Genomic DNA, 7,298 nt, shown 5'->3' with positions numbered 1-7,298 from the left:
GTGTCACCTCTGAACATGTGAATTTTTGATTATTCACTAACCCTCTAATGAGTTTGTTTTGAGTTTGGTGTGGAGGAAGTTTTCAAGGGTCAAGAGAGGAGGATGATATATGATTAAGAAGAGTGAAAAGTCTAAGCTTGGGGATGCCCCCGTGGTTCATCCCTGCATATTTCAAGAAGACTCAAGCGTCTAAGCTTGGGGATGCCCAAGGCATCCCCTTCTTCATCAACAATTTATCAGGTTTCTTCTCTTGAAACTATATTTTTATTCGGTCACATCTTATGTACTTTACTTGGAGCGTCTGTTTGTTTTTATTTTTGTTTTGCTTGAATAAATGCTTATGTGGGAGAGAGACACGCTCCGCTGGTTCATCTGAACACATGTGTTCTTAGTTTTTAATGTTCATGGCGAAGGTTGAAACTGCTTCGTTAATTGTTATATGGTTGGAAACAGAAAATGCTACATGTGGTAAATGGTATGATGTCTTGAATAATTTGATACTTGACAATTGTTGTGCTTATATAGATCATGTTTAAGCTCTTGCATCATATACTTTGCACCTATTAGTGAAGAAATACTGTAGAGCTTGTTAAAATTTGGTTTGCATGATTGGTCTCTCTAAGTCTAGATATTTTCTGGTGAGGGTTTGAACAACAAGGAGACGATGTAAAGTCTTATAATGCTTACAATATGTTCATATGTGAGTCTTGCTGCACCGTTTTATACTTGAGTTTGCTTCAAACAACCTTGCTAGCCTAGCCTTGTATTGAGAGGAATTCTTCTCGTGCATCCAAATCCTTGAGCCAATAACTATGCCACTTGTGTCCACCATACTTACCTACTACATGGTATTTTCTGCCATTCCAAGTAAATACTTCGTGTGCTACCTTTAAACAATTCAAAATGCTTCTTAATTTGTGTCAATGTTTTATAGCTCATGGGGAAGTATGTGGTGTTTTATCTTTCAATCTTGTTGGGCAACTTTCACCAATGGACTAGTGGCTTCATCCGCTTATCCAATAATTTTGCAAAAAGAGCTGGCAATGGGATTCCCAGTCCCAAATTAATTAACCTTCATAATTTTACAAAAATAGACACTCCTCCATGGTATGTGATTGTTGGACGGCACCCGAGGATTCGGTTAGCCATGGCTTGAGAAAGCAAAGGTGGGGAGGAGTGTCATCTAAATAAAACTAAAATAAAAAGGCACTCCTTCATGGTATGAGATTGTTGGCAGGCACCCGAGGATTCGGTTAGCCATGGTTTGTGAAAGCAAAGGTTGGAAGAAGTGCCACCCAAAAATAAAAATGTTTCATGGGAGTCGCTCTTTGAAAGTCTGCCTGGCAAGGGGGTTAGAGTACCCACTACCATTCGTTGACAACAACAAACACCTCTAAAAACTTTACTTTTATGCTCTCTATATGATTTTAAAACTTGAAAAGCTCTAGCACATGATTTATCCCTGCTTCCCTCTGCGAAGGGCCATTCTTTTACTTTTATGTTGAGTCAGTTTACCTACTTCTTTCTATCTTAGAAGCAAACACTTGTGTTAACTGTGCATTGATTCTTACATGTTTACCTATTGCACTTATTATATTACTTTGCATTGACAACTATCCATGAGATATACATGTTACAAGTTGAAAGCAACCACTGAAACTTAATCTTCCTATGTGTTGCTTCAATGCCTTTACTTTGAATTTATTGCTTTATGAGTTAACTCTTATGCAAGACTTATTGATGCTTGTCTTGAAAGTACTATTCATGAAAAGTCTTTGCTATATGATTCAGTTGTTTACTCATTGTCTTTACCATTGCTTTGAATCACTTCATTCATGCTTTACAATAGTATGATTAAGATTATGTTGGTAGCATGTCACTTCAGAAATTATCTTTGTTATCGTTTACCTACTCGGGACGAGTAGGAACTAAGCTTGGGGATGCTAATACGTCTCCGACGTATCGATAATTTCTTATGTTCCATGCTTGTTTTATGACAATACATACATGTTTTATACACACTTTATGTCATATTTATGCATTTTCCAGAACTAACCTATTGACAAGATGCCGCAGTGCCAGTTCCTGTTTTCTGCTGTTTTTGGTTTCAGAAATCCTAGGAAGGAAATATTCTCGGAATTGGACGAAATCAACGCCCAAGATCTTAAAATCCCACGAAGCTTCCAGAACACCCGAGAGCCGCCAGAGGGGAGCCCTGTGGGCCCCAGATGATAGGCCGGCGCGGCCAGGGGGTGGGCTGCGCCGCCCTAGTGTCTGGTGGCCCCACAAGCCCTCTGACGTCGCCCTTCCGCCTACTTAAAGCCTTCGTCGCGAAAACCCTATACGAATAAGCCACGGTACGAGAAACCTTCCAGAGCCGCCGCCATCGCGAAACCAAGATCTGGGGGACAGGAGTCTCTGTTCCGGCACGCCGCCGGGACGGGGAAGTGCCCCCGGAAGGCATCTCCATCGACACCACCGCCATCTCCATCAACGCTGCTGTCTCCCATGAGGAGGGAGTAGTTCTCCATCGAGGCTAAGGGCTGTACCGGTAGCTATGTGGTTCATCTCTCTCTCTATGTACTTCAATACAATGATCTCATGAGCTGCCTTACATGATTGAGATCCATATGATGATGATTGTAATCTAGATGTCGTTATGCTAGTCAAGTGAATTTTACTTATGTGATCTCCGGAGACTCCTTGTCCCACGTGTGTAAAGGTGACAGTGTGTGCACCGTGTGGGTCTCTTAGGCTATATTTCACGAGAATACTTATTCAGCTTATGGATAGCATAGTGAAGTGCTTATTTATATCCCTTTATGATTGCAATATGTTTTGTATCACTATTCATCTATGTGCTACTCTAGTGATGTTATTAAAGTACTCTATTCCTCCTTCATGATGTAATGGTGACAGTGTGTGCATCATGTAGTACTTGGCGTAGTTTATGATTATGATCTCTTGTAGATTATGAAGTTAACTATTACTATGATGGTATTAATGTGATCTATTCCTCCTTTCATAGTATGAAGGTGACAGTGTGCATGCTATGTTAGTACTTGGTATAGTTGTGTTGATCTATCATGCACTCTAAGGTTATTTAAATATGAATATCGAATGTTGTGGAGCTTGTTAACTCCGGCATTGAGGTGCTCTTGTAGCCCTACACAAATAGCGGTGTTCATCATCCAACAAGAGAGTGTAGAGTGGTTTTATTATGTGATCAATATTGAGAGTGTCCACTAGTGAAAGTAGTATCCCTAGGCCTTGTTTCCAAATACTGCAATCTCCGTTTATTTACTGTTCTGCTGCATGTTTACTTACTACGCGTCAGCAAGCACTTTTCTGGCGCCATTACTACTGCTCTTATACATTCATACCACCTGTATTTCACTATCTCTTCGCCGAACTAGTGCACCTATACACCTGAAAAGTGTATTAGGTGTGTTGGGGACACAAGAGACTTCTTGTATTGTGGTTGCAGGGTTGCTTGAGAGGGATATCTTTGACCTCTTCCTCCCTGAGTTCGATAAACCTTGGGTGATCCACTTAAGGGAAACTTGTTGTTGTTCTACAAACCTCTGCTCTTGGAGGCCCAACACTGTCTACAAGAATAGAAGCACCCGTAGACATCAGGGTGTCGAGGGGGTGATCCTAGGTGACAGGTTCAGGTGATGATGAAGATTCGGTGGATTCAACATGATGATCTTAGAGCTAGAGTTGATATCGCTCTCTTATCCCTTTTGAAAATGGTCTGAATAGACGAGCTTCTGCTCCCCCTGTTTACAAAGGAAAACTGGCTTTCTGCAAAATAAGCTCCACATAAAGCCTCGCATACCCGCTTAGCTAACAGGTTGTACTAAGTCTTGCTGAGTCCCTGTACTCAGCTTTGCATGCTTTGTTTCAGACGAAGTTCTTCCAACTGATGGTGGCTTCTACCTTGACGTCGATGAGTAGTTCGGAGTTCCTCAGGCGGCAGCCTGAGACTTATGGGCTGGGACGTCGCCTTATGTTATGGCCTCTTAGGCCCTTTGCAGTCTTGTTATCTAGATAACATAATTTGCTTTCCGTTGCTTGTTGATTTGTGGTCAGTGACCTCTGCGTGTAATAAATTTGGATCTTAACTCTGCTAAGAGTTGTAATATATTTGCTTTCAGTCGTAGAGTCACTGTTGTGTTACCGATTCTCACCCTGTAGGCCCTAGAGATCTAGGTTAGGCTTATGCCAGATGTGATATCTGGGTTTGTCTAGCCCCGACCTCCGGGGTCGCCACAGGTTTTGGTATCAGAGCAGGACTGTCTATAGGAAACCCTTTCGACTGATCGATGTTGAGTCTAGTAGTTGTGAAAACTATTTGAAACCTAAAAGTATTTGCAAAAACATCTGAATAGGATTCTTTTTACTCCTTATCTGGTGTCACTCTAATGCTGAGTCATCTTACCTTGTTTTGATTGAAAAAGGTTTTACCTCAACCCTGATATTTCCAAACTTATAGGATCTACGGGTTTGGGTTGTTTTCTCAAAAAAGTACTCCGTACTTGGTTGCTTAACTCAGTGTTCCTAAAGTTACATCAGTTGATCTGAATCTTGTTCCTTCCATTCAGACAATGTTATCATTCCGTTGAATCCTTTCCAAGGAATCTGTTTCTCATGATCTTTTTACTTTGTGGGTTCCACATAATTCTGTTCTAGGCTTCAAGGTTTCTTCTTACCTTGGATGCCTCCTTCCCTTTTTAATTCTCTTGAATAATACTTCTGAAGCTAGGTATGGCTTCTTGAAAGTTACCTTGTGATTACTACCTCGTAATGTCCTCCGTGTCACTCGGATAGTAGTTACCCTTTATTCGTGTTTCCCCCTTGGACTTGAACCGAAGGTCCCGGATTGTGCTGGGTTCACTTAGTGTGAATCTAAGTACATGATGCTGGCCTTTAACCCAAGATCCATTCCGATGATCCCTCCTTCGATCGTGCTCGTCTGACCCATGTCTCTCCTGATGAGGCTGAGGAGGATCCAAGCGTCCTAATGGGTACGCTCTATATAAACTCAATCCTAGCTACCGTTCTCTTTGATTCTGGAGCATCGCATACATTCATATCTCAAGAGTTTGCAAGAAAGCATGATATACCCTTCGAGACAATGCCCTCCCCTCTAGAGATCACAACTCCCGGGTCTCGTTGGCAAACCATTTGGATTACCCGTGAGGTCATAATCAGTATAGGGCCAGTGTGGTTCCCCACCTCTCTCATTGCCCTCAAGTCAACTGACATTGATGTCATCTTGGGCATGGATTGGCTAGTAAAGCATAAGGCTGTCACTGATTGCGCAGCTAGGTCTATTGTACTGACCAATCTTTCTGGCAAAAGTGTTCTGTACTTGGCTCCATCTGCAATACCTCCATCGGCAAGGTTTACTCCTGAAGATGAGTTGTATGCCGTTGAAGCCCTTCCTAAACCAGAAATCTCTGATGTCTGGGTGGTCCGTGACTTTCCAGATGTCTTCCCTGAAGAGTTACCTGGCATGCCACCTGATCGAAGTGTGGACTTTGTCATTGAGTTGGTTCCTGGAACTGCTCCTGTTTCCCGGAGACCATATCGTATGCCTCCGGAAGAGCTGGTTGAACTGAAGAAGCAGTTAGAGGAGTTAGAAGAGAAGAACTTCATACAACCTAGTACTTCTTCCTGGGGATGCCCTGCCCTCTTTGTCAAGAAGAGAGATACCAACATTCCGCGGCTGGTTGTTGATTACCGTCCGCTCAACGCAGTGACAATCAAGAACAAATACCCTCTTCCTATCATCAATGACCTTTTTGATCAATTGTCCGGTGCTACAGTCTTCTCAAAGATGGATTTGAGATCAGGGTACCATCAAATCAAAATCCGAAAGGAGGACATTCCAAAGACAGCGTTCACAACTCGTTATGGTCTTTAGGAGTACACTGTCATGTCCTTTGGCCTCACAAATGCTCCTGCCACTTTTATGCGGCTCATGAACTCTGTTTTCATGGAGTATCTCGACAAGTTCGTCGTGGTCTACATCAACGATATTCTAATCTACTCCAAAACCGAAGATGAACATGATGAACATCTTCGTCTGGTGCTAACCAAACTTCGTGAACACCGTCTCTACGCCAAGTTTTCCAAATGTGAGTTTTGGTTAAAAGAGCTCATCTTCCTTGGTCATGTTATCTCTGCAAAAGGTGTTGCAGTCATTCCAGATAAAGTTCAAGCCGTTCTTGACTGGAAGACACCTAAGTCAGCTAAGGATATTCGAAGTTTTCTCGGTCTGGCGGGTTATTACCGCCGATTCATTGAGAATTTCTCCAAGATTGCTAAGCCAATGACCGATCTTCTCAAGAAAGACAAGAAGTTCGAATGGTCAGAAAAGGCTGAAGAAAGTTTCCAGGTTTTGAAAACCAAGCTGACTACTGCTCCTGTGCTCGTCCTTCCGGACACAAGCAAAGACTTCGTTGTCTATTGCGATGCCTTCCTCCAAGGGCTCGGATGTGTGTTGATGCAAGATGGCCATGTGGTGGCCTATGCCTCTCGACAGTTGAAACCACATGAGCTTAATTATCCTACTCATGATCTCGAGCTTGCAGCTGTGATCCATGCTCTTAAGCAATGGCGACCTTACCTTTATGGTAATCGTTGCGAGTTGTACTTGGATCATCAAAGTCTGAAGTATCTTTTCACCCAACCGGATTTGAATCTCAGACAGAGAAGATGGTTGGAAGTCATAAAAGATTATGACTTGGGTCTCAACTATAAACCCGGCAAAGCCAATGTCGTTGCTGATGCGCTAAGTCGGAAGTCCTATTGCAACAATCTGATGGTTAAGCAAGCACAACCTTCTCTATATGAGAAACTTGCAAAACTCAACCTTGAGATTGTTCCTAGTGGATTCCTTGCTAATTTATAGGTGAAGCCCTCTCTTGAAGACCAGATCAATAAGGCTCAGAAGCAAAATTCTGGCATTACCGAGATCAAGAAGAACATTGCTAGCGGAGTTGCTAAGTGTTTCTCCATTGATGATCAAGGTACCGTTTAGTTTGGTAAGCGTCTAGTCGTGCCGGATAAATCAGATCTCAAAGAGCTAATCCTTAAAGAAGCTCATGAATCACCCCTCTCCATCCATCATGGTGGTACCAATATGTATCGAGATCTCCGCCAAAGATTCTGGTGGTCTGGGATGAAGAAAGAGATCGCTAAGTTTGTTGCTGAATGCGATGTTTGTCGTCGCGTAAAAGCTGAACATCAAAGACCTGCTGGCACTCTCCAACCTCTATCTACTCCAG

The sequence above is a fragment of the Lolium perenne genome, chromosome 4 (genome assembly GCF_019359855.2).
Source record: "Lolium perenne isolate Kyuss_39 chromosome 4, Kyuss_2.0, whole genome shotgun sequence".
In the NCBI taxonomy this organism is placed as follows: Eukaryota; Viridiplantae; Streptophyta; class Magnoliopsida; order Poales; family Poaceae; genus Lolium; species Lolium perenne.
This window is presented reverse-complemented; position numbering follows the sequence as displayed.